Source organism: Gracilinanus agilis, chromosome 1 (assembly GCF_016433145.1).
Source record: "Gracilinanus agilis isolate LMUSP501 chromosome 1, AgileGrace, whole genome shotgun sequence".
NCBI lineage: Eukaryota > Metazoa > Chordata > Mammalia > Didelphimorphia > Didelphidae > Gracilinanus > Gracilinanus agilis.
In genome coordinates, this window is record NC_058130.1 from 482,704,896 (window position 1) to 482,722,594 (window position 17,699).

A 17,699-nucleotide genomic window follows, 5' to 3' on the forward strand; every position below is an offset into this window, starting at 1 on the left:
ATGGCAATCTGGTACCCCTTTCCCACAGACTCACCATATTGGTTTCAGATTTATTATGGACTCCTAATTAACTAGTATTGAAACCGGGAAACTATATTTCAGGAAATCACAAATAAAAACTGCTTGAATCTGTTAGGAACAGAGGGCAAATTGAAATGAGAAAGAATATACTGGTCATTTCCTGAAATACCAAAAAAAAAAAAAAAAGTTCCTGAGAATGTCAAAGCCAAAATTTAGAGCATTAACATCAAAAAATAATATCTGAAGCAACTGGAAAAAAAGAGTTCAAGTGCCAAGAAACAAAAGACAAGATTACACAAGGCCTGGCAGTTACCACTAAAATGGAGAGAAAATGACAAAATCTTGAAATATATTTATTGCAGCAGGCAAAAAAATAAAGGCTTGGGGGCAGCTGGGTAGCTCAGTGCATTGAGAACCAGGCCTAGAGACGGGAGGTCCTAGGTTCAAATCTGGTCTCAGGCACTTCCCAGCTGTGTGACCCTGGGCAAGTCACTTGACCCCCATTGCCTACCCTTACCACTCTTCTGCCTTGGAGCCAATCCACAGTTTTGACTCCACGATGGAAGGTAAGGGTTTTAAAAAAATAAAAATAAAGGCTTAAAAGCAAAATTGAGTATTATCCTAGATGGCAATAAAATTTAAAGAAATGGAGGATTTTAAAGCATTTCTGATGAAAATAGCAGAGGTTAGAAGAGGCTTTGAACTGCAAACACAACAGTCAAGAGTAAACTTGAAAGAAAAATGAAACATCTACAAGGCCTACAACAAAATGTTCTAATTATCAAAAAAAAGTGTCCCTATAAAATATTAATGTCTTTAAGGGGCAGGGAGTTTTCTCTTTAATTGTTATTTATTTGTTTTTTTGTTACTTTAAAGTTCTCAGTTATTTCCTCTTTTTTTCTCCTCCTTGCACCAGAGAAGGCATTGTTTGAATATGAATATATGTATATATATGTATATATATATATATAACTATGGCTTGCCTATTTCTATTTATTGGTTCTTTCACTGGAGTAAACATATACAAGCTATTCTTTAAACAATATTTCTGTTGTGTATATAATAATCTCTTGGTTGTGCCAGTTTTGTTCTTCATAATTTCATGTACATCTTACCATGTTTTTTCTTCAATTAACCTCCTCATCATTTCTTATAGCATAGTAGTATTCCATCACAGACATATGCTACAACTTGTTCAGCCATTCTTCAATTGATGGACATCCACTCAATTTCCAGTTCATTGCCACCAAAGGAACTGCTATAAATACTTTAGAAAATACAAATTCTTTTCCTTTTTCCTCTATCACCTTAGGAAACAAAACTACAGTGATATTGCTTGGGGAAAGGGTATACGGAGTCTCATAACTCTTTAGGCATAAATCTAGATCACTCTTCAAAATGGTTGGATCAGTTCCTAGTTCCACCAACAGTATATTAGTGTCCCCATTTTTCCATATCCCCTCCATCATTTGCCATTTTGCTCTTTTATCATTAAGTAGTTAAATAAGAAGAGAAGGCTTCTGATGAGTAGTATTTTTTTTATTTTGATGGTCTTAAAAGAAATACCAGAGACAGGATTTCTGGTTTAAGATGGCGGCAGAGTAAAAAGCAGCTACTTGACCTCTCCTAACCAAAACATATAAGACTCCTCAAGGGGACATAAAAACAAATCGAGATGAACGAAGGGACCCCACAACAGGGCGCAGCATTGAAGGTACATGGGATCTGGGCATTTCCATGCTACAAGGGAGTGAAATAGCTCTACTAAAACGTGAGCTGAGGAACCCCCCTACAGTGCCAAAGCCAGCACACAAGAGTTAGAGTAAATTTGGGGCACACATTAAGTCCTTGGCAGCTAACTGGGGTCACCAGGGCCTGATCCTGAGAGCAGCAAGACTTAAGACCCCAAGAGGCTAAAGAACACACAGACTCTGAACACAGACCCAGAGCACAGGAGCGGTTGCAGCTACAGTCCCAGATTCTGAGCACAGGCATGAACTGTGGGTGTGGACCCAGTGCACAGGGTTGTATGACTATGGAAACAGTGCCCTGAGATTGTTAAAGGAGCCTCGGGCAGAGGAACAAGCAAGGGGACCACCGGGAGGCTTGACCCTGAGAACAACTAGACCTGAGACTTCAGGAGCCTAAAGAGCACAGACAGACCCTGGGTGTGAGGATAAAGCTGAGAAGGTGCTGGGCTAAAAATGGCAAGCCAGAGACAAGAACCCCAAAAGAGAAAGATCAAGAAGAAATCTTTAACACTCAAAACTTTAACAAAGAAAAAATCCAAACAACAGACCAAACAGCAGAGGAGAACAAACAAGTAATCATATCCAAACCTTCCCCCAAAAATGAAAACTGGTCACAAGCTATTGAAGAATTCAAATCTGAGATTATGAAAAAGATGGTAGAGAACTGGCAAGAAAATAACAGTTTAAAAGCTAGAATTTCACAATTAGAAAGTGAGTCTCAGAAATCAAATGAATTGATAAGCAAATTGAAGACCAGTAATGACCAACTGGAAGCCTTGAAGAACGAAACAAACCAGATTCAAAAGGAAAACCAAAAGATTATAGCCAAAAATTAGTCTCTAAAGGCTAGAATTGGGCAATTCAAAAAAGATGCCCCCAAATCAAAAGAATTGATAAGCANATCACAGACATATGCTACAACTTGTTCAGCCATTCTTCAATTGATGGACATCCACTCAATTTCCAGTTCATTGCCACCAAAGGAACTGCTATAAATACTTTAGAAAATACAAATTCTTTTCCTTTTTCCTCTATCACCTTAGGAAACAAAACTACAGTGATATTGCTTGGGGAAAGGGTATACGGAGTCTCATAACTCTTTAGGCATAAATCTAGATCACTCTTCAAAATGGTTGGATCAGTTCCTAGTTCCACCAACAGTATATTAGTGTCCCCATTTTTCCATATCCCCTCCATCATTTGCCATTTTGCTCTTTTATCATTAAGTAGTTAAATAAGAAGAGAAGGCTTCTGATGAGTAGTATTTTTTTTATTTTGATGGTCTTAAAAGAAATACCAGAGACAGGATTTCTGGTTTAAGATGGCGGCAGAGTAAAAAGCAGCTACTTGACCTCTCCTAACCAAAACATATAAGACTCCTCAAGGGGACATAAAAACAAATCGAGATGAACGAAGGGACCCCACAACAGGGCGCAGCATTGAAGGTACATGGGATCTGGGCATTTCCATGCTACAAGGGAGTGAAATAGCTCTACTAAAACGTGAGCTGAGCACCCCCCTTCCCCCCCAAACCACCTACAGTGCCAAAGCCAGCACACAAGAGTTAGAGTAAATTTGGGGCACACATTAAGTCCTTGGCAGCTAACTGGGGTCACCAGGGCCTGATCCTGAGAGCAGCAAGACTTAAGACCCCAAGAGGCTAAAGAACACACAGACTCTGAACACAGACCCAGAGCACAGGAACAGTTGCAGCTACAGTCCCAGATTCTGAGCACAGGCATGAACTGTGGGTGTGGACCCAGTGCACAGGGTTGTATGACTATGGAAACAGTGCCCTGAGATTGTTAAAGGAGCCTCGGGCAGAGGAACAAGCAAGGGGACCACCGGGAGGCTTGACCCTGAGAACAACTAGACCTGAGACTTCAGGAGCCTAAAGAGCACAGACAGACCCTGGGTGTGAGGATAAAGCTGAGAAGGTGCTGGGCTAAAAATGGCAAGCCAGAGACAAGAACCCCAAAAGAGAAAGATCAAGAAGAAATCTTTAACACTCGAAAACTTTAACAAAGAAAAAATCCAAACAACAGACCAAACAGCAGAGGAGAACAAACAAGTAATCATATCCAAACCTTCCCCCCAAAATGAAAACTGGTCACAAGCTATTGAAGAATTCAAATCTGAGATTATGAAAAAGATGGTAGAGAACTGGCAAGAAAATAACAGTTTAAAAGATAGAATTTCACAATTAGAAAGTGAGTCTCAGAAATCAAATGAATTGATAAGCAAATTGAAGACCAGTAATGACCAACTGGAAGCCTTGGAGAACGAAACAGACCAGATTCAAAAGGAAAACCAAAAGATTATAGCCAAAAATTAGTCTCTAACGGCTAGAATTGGGCAATTCAAAAAAGATGACCCCAAATCAAAAGAATTGATAAGCAAATTGGAGACCAAAATCAAACAGCTGGAAAACAGGATAGACCAAATCGAAAAGGAAACCAAAATAATATAGCAGAAAACCAGTCTCTAAAGACAAGAATTGGACAAGTAGAAGCCAATGATCTCTCAAGACAACAAGAACAAATAAAACAAAGTCAAAAGACTGGTAAAATAGAAGGAAACATGAAATATCTCACTGAGAAATTGACAGATCAAGAAAACAGGTCTAGAGAGATAATTTGAGAATCATTGGTCTTCCTGAAAAAGCAGAAATTAATAGAAATGTGGACTCCATACTAAAGGAAATTATTCAGCAAAATTGCCCTGAAGTTCTACAAGAGGGCAATATAGATATTGAAAGGATCCATAGATTGTCCTCTACACTAAACCCTGAAAAAACAACCCCCAGGAATATAATAGCCAAATTCAAGAGCTCCCAAGTAAAAGAAAAAAATTTTACAAGAAGCCAGAAAGAGACAATTCAGATATCAAGGAGCACCAATCAGGATCACACAGGATCTGGCAGCCTCCACACTAAGAGACCACAGTGCTTGGAATATAATATTCAGAAAGGCAAGAGAACTGGGTCTACAACCAAGGATCACCTACCCATCAAAACTGACTATATACTTACAGGGGAAAGTATGGGCATTCAACAAGATAGAAGATTTCTAAGTATTTGCACAGAAAAGACCAGGACTAAATTGAAAGTTTGGTATGCAACCACAAAAACCAAGAGAAACATGGAAAGGTAAATAAGAAACAGAAGGGAAAGAAAGAAAACTCTTATTTTTAAATTTGCCTCTTTAAGGGATTCAATAAGATCATAATAATGTTATGTGTAATTCTCTGTAGTGAACTCTATTCACTATTATATTATCCACTATTATAGTAATTAGAAGAATTATTCACAGGGAGAGGTTGGAGTACTAAATGGTCTAAGATATAAGGGGGTGGGTGGGAAAGAGGGTGGGAATAGTAGAGAACACCAAGAGAAACTGGAATGAATAAGAAAAATAGGATATTCTCTTACACACAAAGAGGGCATGGATGAATACTATTATAAGAAGTAGAGGAAGAGAGCATTAAGAGATAATATTTAAACCTTACTCTCAGTGTAATTAACCCTGAGAGGGAAGAGTAGCTATATCCATTGAGATATAGAACTCTATCTAACCCTACTGAGAAAGTCAAAAGGGATAAACCAAGGGGAGCAGAGGAGTGGGGAGGTCAAAAAGGGAGGGGAGAAGAAGGGAGAGGGAATCCATTTGGCCTTAAAAATAAAAAGAAGGGAATAACAAGGGAAGGGGTAGAAAGGATAGTAAATCAAGGGAGGGGACAAGGGTTACTGGTTTAAAACAAATCACTGGTTTAAAAGGAAATAGCCTAAGAAGAAAGGGTAGAACTAAGAGAGTACACAAAAATGTTGGAGAATACACAACTGATATTTATAACTCTGAATGTGAATGGGATGATTGATTATACTAAATTAAAAGGCTTTTGTACAAACAAAAACAATGCAACCAAAATCAGAAGGGAAACAACAAATTGGGAAAAAATCTTTATAATAAAAAACTCTGACAGGGGTTTAATTACTCAAATATACAAGGAGTTAAATCAATTGTATAAAAAATCAAGCCATTCCCCAATCGATAAATGGGAGACATGAATAGGTAATTTTCAGATAAAGAAATCAAAACTCTCAATAAACACATGAGAAAGTGCTCTAAATCTCTAATAACTAGAGAAATGCAAATTAAAACAATGCTGAGGTATCATCTCACACCTAGAAGATTGGTTAAATGATAGTAGGGGAGAGTAATGAATGTTGGAGGGGATGTGGCCAAATTGGGACATTAATGCATTCCTGGTGGAGTTGTGAACTGATCCAAACATTCTGGATGGCAATTTGGAACTACATTCAAAGGGATATAAAAAAATGCCTGCCCTTTGATCCAGCCATACCGTTTTTGGGTCTGTACCCCAAAGAGAACATAGATAAACAGACTTGTATGAAAATATTTATAGCCGCGATTTTTGTGCTGTCAAAAAACTGGAAAATGAGGGTATGTCCTTCAATTGGGGAATGGCTGAACAAACTTTGGTATATGCTGGTGATGGGATACTATTGTGCTCAAAGGAATAATAATTTGAAAGAATTCCATGTGAACTGGGAAGACCTCCAGGAATTGATGCAGAGTGAAAGGAGCAGAGCCAGAAGAACATTGTACACAGAGACTGATACACTGTGGTAAAATCGAATGTAATGGACTTCTGTACTAGCAGCAATGCAATGACCCAGGACAATTCTGAGGGATTTATGGTAAAGAACCCTACCCACATTCAGACGAAGAACTACAGGAGTGGAAACACAGAAGAAAAGCAATTGTTTGAACACATGGGTTGAGGCGTACATAATTGGGAATGTAGACCCAAAACTACCACACCAATGCAACAATCAACAATTTGGAAATAAGTCTTGATTGATGACACATGTTAAAACCAGGGGAAATGAGTATCGGCTATGGGGGTGGGAGGGCAGGAAGGGTGGGAGGTGAAGGGGAAAGTAAGAACATGAATCATGTAACCATGATAACTTTACTAAAAAATAAAAATTATTATTAAAAAAAAAGAAATACCAGAAGAGAGAAAAAAGAGAATATATAAGGGAAGAAATAAGAAAGAAGGGGAGAGAACTTAATATAGTGCATAACTGGAATTTAGATGTTGCAGAATATACAAAACAAGAGGGAAAATGTAAGAGTTAAATGTACTAACATTTTTAATTGTGTAAAAATGCACTAAAGAACTATAGATTAACATCATTTATGAATAACAATTAAAAATATTAAATAATATTCTGTCAAACAGACTGTAGAAATTTCTCTATTCATTATAACTAAATTGGTATCATATCAAAGAGACAAAAATGGCTCAACACTGGAAAATATAATCGACATAATTAATTATATTAAATACAAAAACATCCAAAACCACATGATTATTTCAATCAAAGCAACAAACCCCCCAAAAAAACTAAAAAGCATAGGAATGAAGGGAACTTTTTTGATTCCATAAAAAGCAGCAATCTAAAACATAAAGAAAATATCACATAGACTAGAGATACAATAGAAGAACAATAGTTACTGCCCTAACACACCCATTCCAATAAATAGGCCACTAAAATTTTAGTCAAGAAGCAAAATTTAATTTTGAATTCTAGTCCAAATACTCAAAAGCTTGTGAATTTTGTGACATTGTGAAGTCACAATATTTATGAATTCCAGTTTCTCATCTATTAAAGGGCATAATAATACTAGCACCTTCCTCCAAGGGTTATTGTGAAAATTGCATGATATAATGTATGTAAAGTGTATTGAAATCTTTGAGCATTTTATAAGTGTGATCTATCATAATCGTCACCTTCTTTACTAAGCAAAGTATTGGGGATTTATCCAATTTTTATAAAGTTCTACTCAAGTCCTTAGTTCTTTTCTGGTTTATATTGTTATCTTATTCTTGTTAGATCTATCTTTGTCTGAAAAGAGTGCATTGAGTTCACCCACTATTATAATTTGATTCTCTATTACTCCTTTTTATTTAATTATTTTTTTCCTTCTAACATTTATATGCTATACCATTTAGCATGCGTGATCCTTGCATTAGTTCAGAACACATATTGGGAGCTGTACTGAGCAGAACAGTTTAAGAAGGATCCTGAGAGATAAGAAAATGTCCAGAAAAGCACAACCAGGATGATGGAGGGCTTTCAGACCATGTCATATAAGAAGCAGTTTCAAGAAATGGGGATGTCTAAGTGGAAAAAAAAACTTACTGGCATCAAAGACAGGGAAAGAACACTTTGAAAAAATTCTTGTTACATGAAGAATGAATTAGCTTTGTTCTGTTTAGCCCCAGAGGGTAAAATCAGGAGCTCTTAGTGGAAATTGCAAAGAGATAAATTCAGCCATAATATCAGGAAAATCTTTCTAAATATAAGAATTGTCCAAGTGTAGGTCAGACTGTTTTTGGAATTGGTAGATTTCTTTTTTGGAAGTCTTGAAGCAGTATCTGGACAACTACTTGTTGAGTCCATTATGCTGTGAATTCCTTTCCTGGTATGATTTGATCTAGATGACCTTTGAATTCCCTTTCTACTTTAAAATTCTACGAGCTATGAGTTATGAGCTCTGAAATGTAAAAATACATATAAAGATATATGTTTATAGACATATATACATCTAGATATACGCATATCTAGATATAGATATCTAGATGTATATATGTGTATATCTCTGAATATGTGTGTGTATATGGTCCACAATTTCACAGTGATTTGCAAAGAACTTTCTTCACAATAGACCTATGAACCTAGGAAGTATATAGTATACTATGAGAAAAATGAGGCTGAAAATACAAATTATATTTGTCAAAGTCTCACATCTTCTCTGTCAGAACCAGTCCTTCTGACAGTTCATCCCCAGCTCTTCCTCTACCTCATGCTATCTCCCATCATGCAAAAGGAGTTTTCCTTTTCATTTTCTCTAAGGTTTTTAGAAGGTGGAGGGAGGGAAAAAAACGTAGACAACTGTAAGATATTACAATGAAAAGTCATGCTGAAGCAAGATTTAAAAGGGAATTAGAATGGGCAGGAACAATGTTCCATTTCATTAGTATGTATATTAAACAGTTTCAAATTGAAGATAATAGATGCAGACTTGGGAACTTTTGCACATCTGCACAATAAACCAGACACTGATCATATTCTTTTCCTTCAGTCAGTCTAATGAATGTCTGCCTAATACAAGCTATCTGATTCACTCCCTGAGCCCATTTACAAACCACTAGCTTGAAAAATGTGGTGGCATCTGGGCTTTTAATGGCATCAAGCTTATGCAGTGTGTACTGTCAATAAGGGCACTGGCCCCTTAAAAGATAAAAGTACTCAAAATTAAACAAAAGTAAGTCTTTATTTACTGAAATGTGATATAAAATCAGATAAATATTTTACTTTGTAATAGTTAAGAAATGACAGGAATATCTTGGTTGTTTCACTGACACATCTGTAATAGCCAAGCACATCCTGTCATAGAATGAAAACATAATCCTTTAAAAGGGGAACAATCTAATGTGTTAGATTATTCAACAATTCTCATAACTGACTTGCTGATGGCATGCAGTACCTTTTAACCTCACTTCATACCTGCTCTCATTTATTCATTCACTTAACACTGAGAGCCCACCTAATGCCCAGCGCTCTGCCAGGCACTTCAAAAGTAATCATAAGTCAAGAAAATAACATGACTGCTGATCTTAACTGAAATTACAATCAAGTCAAATTACCTTAAACAAGAAAAACAATAGATGTTTCATAGATAAAGCCTACTGCAGATTGATTAGAGAAATGTACATTCAAATAACTCTGAGATACCACCTCACATCTGCCACATTGACTTACATGACCAAAAAAATGAAAATGATAAATGTTGGAGGGGATGTGAGAAAATTGGGACTCAGATACACTGCTGCTGGAGCTATGAACTGATACAACCATTCTGGAGAACAATATGGAACCAGGCTCAAAAGACCACAAAATTATGCATATTCATCCAGTAATACCACTAAAGAGATCAGAGATAAGGGGAAAGGAACTATCTATACCAAAATATTTTAGCAGCTCTTTTTGTAGTGGCAAAGAATTGGAAACTGAGGGGCTGTCCATCACTTAGGGATTGAATAAACAAGTTGTGGTATATAGTTGCAATGAAATACTATTGCACCATAAAGAACAATGAACAGGATGAATTCAGAAAAACATAAAATGACTTAAATGAATTGATACAAAGTGAAGTGAGCAGAACAAGGAGAACAATATATACAGTAACAGAAATATTATACAATGATCAACTGTGAAGGACTAAATCATTATTAGCAAAGCAAGTTTCCAATATAAACACAAATGACTCATGAAGAAAATGCCATCCATAGCTAAAAGTAACTCCTGGAATCTAAGAATAGATCAACACATGACGTCTTCCACTATATAGCCTTCAGGAGATTTCTATTTTATTGTGATATGTATCTTCTATCATGACATGAACATTATGGACATTTGTATTACATGAAAGTATAGGTATAACCTACATCAGACTATTCATCACTTCAGGAAGAAGGAGAGGAAGATATTAAGTGAGAAAAATTTGAATTTTAAAATGTCATAAAACAATTGTCAAAAATTGTTTCTACATGTAACTGAAAAAATAAAAACACTTTTAAAAAAGACTACAGAAGAATAGAACAATTAGTAAATTCATCAATTATGTTGCTGTCTAAATTTCTATTCCAAAAATTAATGGTCTGTAATCAAAGGAAACCTATTATTTAAAGCAGCAAATATTAATTGCCATTGGAAAATAAACACTTTTGCTATTGACAAATATATTTTATTTTCTACAAAGTTTAATATTTAATTCAAGAAGGCCAAGTTCAAGTATGGAGCCACTGTGGAATGGTGAAAAATACAACAGATCAGATCAGATCTTATTCCCATCGTTTATTATCTGTGCAACTTTGAACAGATCATCTGATCTTTCTTCCTAATTTGCAAAATGGGGATAATTATACTTGTATTACCTGCCTCATGAGATTGTTCAGGGGATCAAGTTAATGTATGAAAGATATACTTAAATGTGAGCTACTATCATCATCATCACTTTTTACCAGAGCAGTAGGTTTCCACAAAAAATGATGATTTGTCAGTGTCAAAAGCAAACTGGAAAGTAATGGATGAGAAATCTTATAAGAAGGACATTACAATTGTTTTCAGGCAGTACATTGTTAGTGCCTGGATGAAGGAAGTGACGGCAAATACAAAGAATGGAACAGATTTATAAAATAGTATGTAGGATTAAAAAAGATGATTTCAGTGCCTACTAAATATAAATACACAATGAATTTAATCTGGACATTTTGCTGTGATGTTAAGTATCTCAAACTGCTCTCCAGAAATAAGACTAATCTTTTTCACATAAAGGTTTTCTCATTGATGCTATGTGGTTGACAATTTTAGAACACTACAACCTCTGAGGAACCGAAGTCACACATTACTCAAAGGACAATGGAGAGATACATTGTGGGATGCAACATTTCTAAAGATGGTCTACACAAAAGACCTGGTATAACAGATACCAGGGAGGACAGATATAATCAGAAAAGTTCAGGGCCAGTAGTGTGGGAACAATGTGAAATAACAAATAGAAAGCAGAATACTCCATTGACACCCACAAAATGTGAAGAAGAAAAAAATTTAGTGTTAGATCTCAAGAACTTTAAATGCCTTTTTTTGTGAAAAATTCTCGAAAAGATATTGGGGGCAGTGAGGTGGCTCAGTGGATTGAGATCTAGGCCCAGAGGCAGAAGGTTCTGAGTTCATATTTGACCTCAGACACTTCCTAGCTGTGTGACCCTGAGCAACTTATTTATCTTTCACTGCCTAGCCCTTACAACAATTCTGTCTTGGAACCAATACACAGTATTAATTTTAAGAAGGAAGGTAAAAGGTTTTTTGTTTGTTTATTTCTAAGGGATATGGATAAGGAGAGCAGAAGGCAAAAAGATATTTCCAGGTTACAAACTACACCGGGGGAGGGACTGCTCTCATCAATAAGGCCAAAGATCAATTGAAATATGGAATATGAGAAATGCAGAATAACAGAGTCAATAATGATTTCCAGATTTCTATATTAAACTGGTAAGGTATTTCTAATAGATCTTGGAAAAATAGGATGAGGTATAATTTTTAGAAGGAAAGATGAGTTTTATCTTTACCATATTGAATTAAAATTAAGACATTTTGGTTAAAATGTCATATAAAATATGTCATTGGTTGTGTGGCATCCATGTTTCTGAGAGGGGTTCAAGCTGCATCACATAATTCCATAGTGCACCCCAGAATTCCAAGGGAGGGGCAGGTAAGGGAAGTTGGGGTCCTGGTATAAAAGCCAGGCCACCCCTCTTGCAAGAGTCCAGACTCTTGGCTCTTGGCTCTGGGCACAGACACACTCTGTGTTGCTCCTGGGCTGAGACAGTCTCTGACAGCCAAGGCAGCTTTGTTTGGCTAGCCAACCTTTAAAGATAGACCTAGCAAGATCTCAGTCTACCTTCAATTTAGCTGATTAGGTTTAGAAAAAAGATCATTTAGGGGCTTAGATAGGAGTTCAGCCATTCAAGATACGTTTCCCCTTGGGGGGGGAGGTGCTGCTTATTTGACTTAGTTGTTTTAGATAGCTTCTCCTTACCTCTTATTCCTAAATCATTTCCCTTCTTCCTATTCCCAAGACCATCAAACCATTATCATCTAAGAACTGTGTCTGGATACAGATAATTTGGGGAAATATTCACATCCTCCATAAGCCAAGTTCCTCTTACTAATGGCTCTGAAGTTGATCCTAGCTTTAGAGCCAGTGGGCTGCTCCTAAGACATCAAGCCTCACCTATTCTATTCTGTGGGGAAATAATACATACAGAGATGATTATTATCATAAGGGTTTAGTCTTTACCATTATCAGTTTGAATCCTGAAATTACCTAGCCAGTTCTAGCCTCCATTGCCTAACTGTAAGATAACAGTAACTGGTTTTAACAGCTCACTGTGTAAGGGTGGAGGAAGATTCTACTCCCTCACTTTAGCCCCTCCCATCCTTTCAAGTCTGCCTGCTTCTCCTCTGATCAGGAACAGGGGAATATCCATTACCATCTGACCCCTAATCTTACAGTTTTCCTTAATCTTACAGTTTGGCCAGCCAGCCTAGGTTTTTTTTGAACATGAAAGTAAAAGTGTCATCATGGCTAACCCTCTTAACAAGATGTTTGTCACTCTGAGGAGCACTTCAGTGCTGCTTTACAGTCTTTGGAGAGGGTGTTCAAATCTCTGGCTTTTTACAATCCCACAATTTTTCATGGAAGTTATCAGGGTGTATGACTCATGCCAATGGCTGACCATACCCCTGGGAGAAGCTCTGGCCTATATACCATCAGGGATGGCCATGAAAGTATCATTCTATGGGGCTTTTATGCTATTGGGGAAGTTTTTAAGTTTTACTTTTGGGAAGGTAGAAGTTACTAACCTGGCTATGGAAACTTTAATTGAACAGATGAAGGTGTTAACTGAAATAAACAAGCAGATAAGGGAAGGCAAGGAGCTAGATGCACAGACCATCATGCAGCTAGAAGTAATTGAGGGAACAGTTTTAACAAATAGGGAAGAAAGCAAACAAAAGGCCAATGAAACAACCAACACTGAACAACAAGTTACAGGGGCTGAAGCAGCTCCTGTCACCATTTTGCCCATCACAGATAGGATTGTAGTTCAGCCAGACTCAGGAATTGTGCATGTGAAGGGCTATAAACCACTCTCTGGGGGTGATCTAGAAATTTTGAAAAGGAGGTTTCCCCAATTCTACATAAACCCACATAAGTTGACCAAAGAATACAAAAGGGCTGTCCATCTGTATAATCCCACCTTTGAAGACATTGAGTTGCTTTTGTCAGAACTGTACACCTCTAGTGAGAAAGCAAAATTTATTGCTGAGACTAGGAGCAACCCCAACCTAGCCTCTTGGCCAGAACAACATCAAGACTTAGAGTTATCATCCCATGCCAACATTGCATATCTGAAATGTTGTAGGGAGGATTTGGCAGAAGTAATGCATTTGCATGCACATTGCACCAATGCATGGGAATCCTTTGAAAAGCTTAGGCAAGGAAAAGAAGAGCACCCAAGCCTTTATTTAGATAGGCTCCTGGAAGATGGAAAGACAATTTTGGGCTTTAGGGGAATGACTACAGAAGATAACATTCAACACATTATATGTCAGTTTGTAAAGGGTAGTGTAACTCCCATACAGTCACACTTAAGTTGCATTGCCTACAGTGGGAGACCATGCCCATTGAAGAGCTTAGGAAGACAGCAGCCTATGTTCATGAGTCAATGGAAATTGAGCCTAAAAAGTCTAAGGCAGGGGTCGGCAATGTATGGCTATCGAGCCATATCTGGCTCTTTTGAGGGCCAGATATGGCTCTTTCTGCAGGAGCCATAAAATCAATTTTTTTTCAGGCACTGTTACAGGAGCTCACACTGTTACAGGAGCATGCACTTTGAGCACTGTACGGCTCTCACAAAATTACATTTTAAAAAATGTGGCATTTATGGCTCTCACGGCCAAAAAGGTTGCCGACCCCTGGTCTAAGGTCTCAGAAAAAGACAAAGAAATTGCTGACTTGAAAAGACAACTGAAAGAGGCACAAAAAGCAAAGGAAATTGAGGAGATAAAGAATATGGCTCTAATGTCACGTAATCAGAGGAGCCAGAGTAGGCCAAGACAGTCTTTCAACAATAATAATAACAACTCTGTGAAAAGGTGTTTCCTGTGCCAAAAATTTGGGCCACATTGTCAGGAACTGTAGATTCTAGTCACAAATAAATTTTAATAAGAACAATTACAACAACAGCAATAGAAGAAATTCCTATTATAACTCTAGAAATAATAATAACAGCAACAACAAGGACGATAACACCAAATATAATGACAGAGTAAAAGCAAGATGTTGTGATCATACCTGTGCTAGCTTTAGTAATTCCCCTAGTTTGTCCAAGATGGAGGAACATGTGTCCCAATGAGAGAGGCCACGTACTAATTTATGAATTGGGGAAGCAGCATTAGTTATTACAATAACAGACAAGGGCTGTTGCAGGAATAAGAGGGAGAAAAGTGAGAAAGAGAAACTGGGAGAAGTCATAAATGATGTGCTGGTGGATGTAACAAAAAGTTACAAGAGAAAGACTGAACAAGAATTGCAGATGGAGTATGATATTTTAGAAATAGAAGAGAGGATTTATGGGAAGAAAAACAGTAATTTGGGGAGTGTTGAAAGAAAAGCATTTACATCTACACATAATCTTGATTCAAGCTTGAAGGAAGTAGTATTCATTAATTCTCACTGTATTAGAGAGGAAACATCATTATGTAGTAAGGTACAGATCATTTAAATCAATCAGTAGTACAGCAAGGCAAAACAACAAGGGCAATGATTTTAGACGGGTGTTCTAATGGGGATCTCATAAAGAGACAGTATCAACAAGGGAGATAAGCTCCTGTGGACCATTGAGAAGGAAAGTGCAAAATTCTCAGACACAGGCACAACCTCTTCTCTATCACTAGCTAGAGAAGCTGAAAGTGAAAGTGAAAAGTTTGGTTGCTACAATGATAAAGACACTTTACAGTTGGATCCCAATGCTAAGGAATTTTTACCAAGCTTAGCTTAGGGGACAGTTGCATCAAGATGTAGCACACTTTCAAGCCTGTAAAACTCCAAAGAGAGCTGCTTTTGGAGTAAATTCTGAGTCAATGCATTTAAAGGAATTCAGTTCCAGAAATTTCAGTACCCAAGAGAGAAACAAAATATTTAAAATAAAACATTTTGGTTAAAATTTCATGTAAAATATGTCATTGGTTGCCCTTTTTTGACAAATATAATTAAACCAAATAGTCCTACATTTTTGCAAATTTCTCTGCATAAGAGATAAGTTCACATTTTAGCACCTAAACCAGCTAATCAGTGGTGCCAGTTGAGAGTTATGCAAACTTGTGGTCACAAGATTTTGAAGAGTTAAATAACATGGACTAAGCTATGATATCCCTTCCTGGATCACTGCCTTGTCATGGCAGAGGGCCGTGTTGTTCAATGAAACTACAAGCAATGCCATTCAAGATTATCTAAGACATACAGGTCATGGTAGAGAGTTCTGACAACAAATGATCCACTAGAGAAGGAAATGGCAATCCATTCCAGTATCTTTGCCAAGAAAACCCCATGGGATAGTATTAAAATGCTAAAAGATATGACATTGGAATGGTATGTTATGCAGTGATGGGCAAACTTTTTAAAGAGGGAGCCAAAGGAAAGGAAATGCTCATCTGTCAGTCTGTTTCTAAGGCAACTCTTTCAAAGTTTCATTATATTGTATCCTACTCATTTTATTTGTAAGATTAGGAATAATGTCACGCAGCCAGATAGAACATTTCAGGAGGCCGCATCTGGCCTGCTGGCCATAGTTTGCCCATCACTGGGCTAGGGATCACAAAGAACTGGAAACAACTAAAACAGCAACAACAACAAATAAACAATAAAAACAGCAAAGCCATGGCATGGTTGGGCAAGCTAAAACAGTGACCTTGGAGTAAGTTGAAGGAAAGCTTGTTTTATTCCTATACTACCTAGTGTTTTTAAGATAAATGAGTATTGTATTTTGGCAAAAGTTTTTTCTGCATCTGTTAAAATAATTATACGAATTATGTTCATTTTGTTATGAATATGATCAATTATACTTAGTTTTCCTAAAACTGAACAAACCTTGTATTCCTAGTATATCCAGCCAAGTCAGAGTGCATGGTCTTTGTGATATATTGCTGTAGTGCCCTTGCTAATATTTTGCTTAAAATTTTTGCGTTGGCTCTTTTTATGCCAAGAAAGAATTGGAAATTGGGCAGTTGTCCATCAATTGTAGAACAGCTGACATATGATTGTGATGGAATACTCAAGTGCTATAAAAATACTTAAAGAGAATGAATTCAGAAAAACCTGGACAGACTTACATATTTGAAGCAAAGTGAAGTGAGCAGAACCAGAAGAACATCATATACAGTAACAGCAATATTTTTTGATGAACAACTGTGAATGACCTATTTAGTCTTAACAATAGAGTGATCCAAGACAATCCCAAAGACTCATGATGAAAAATGTCATCTGCCTTCAGAGAAAGAACTGAACACAGATCAAAACAGTATGTTTCACTTCCTTTTTTGTTTGAGATTTCTTCCACAAAATGACTAATATGGAAAAATATTTTACATAATTGCACATGTAAAATCTATATCCAGCTGGAGAAAAGCTTCCATAGTTTTGGAATTCATTGTTCTTTAAATGCTTGATAGAACTCATTTATAAATCCATCTAATCCCAAAGTCTAGGATTTGAGATAAGCATATCCTATAAGTCTGCAAAGCTATTTTAAAGGCAGAGATCAAATGTTAAAGCAGCAGTGCCCCCTGCCTCATAATAACCTGGAAGAATCTTTGTCAATAGGTACTCCAACACTTGGCTAAGGAAGTAAGGATGGTGGAAAGAGTCCAGGCTTATTAATTTTGATATTATTTTAGGAGCACTCATAAAGCTGACTCTTAAGACTAGTTTCCGTTACCTTGAGTTAAATTAAACCTCGACCTTGCCAAATTCCTAGCCCTTCCCTGAGGTTACACTCAGGGAAAACTGATCAGTTATCTCAGTCTTCTTATTTTACCAATAACAATCAATTAACCTATGTATCAACCAAATTTAGATATTAGGCCTTATGGATTCCTGATCTAGTCTTAGCTACATGTATTGTTTTAGGCTCCAGCAGTTTGTATCTCATGACGATTACCTCATAATGTTAATGTATCAGACCCATTTGTCTATCATTTTCCCTTCCCCC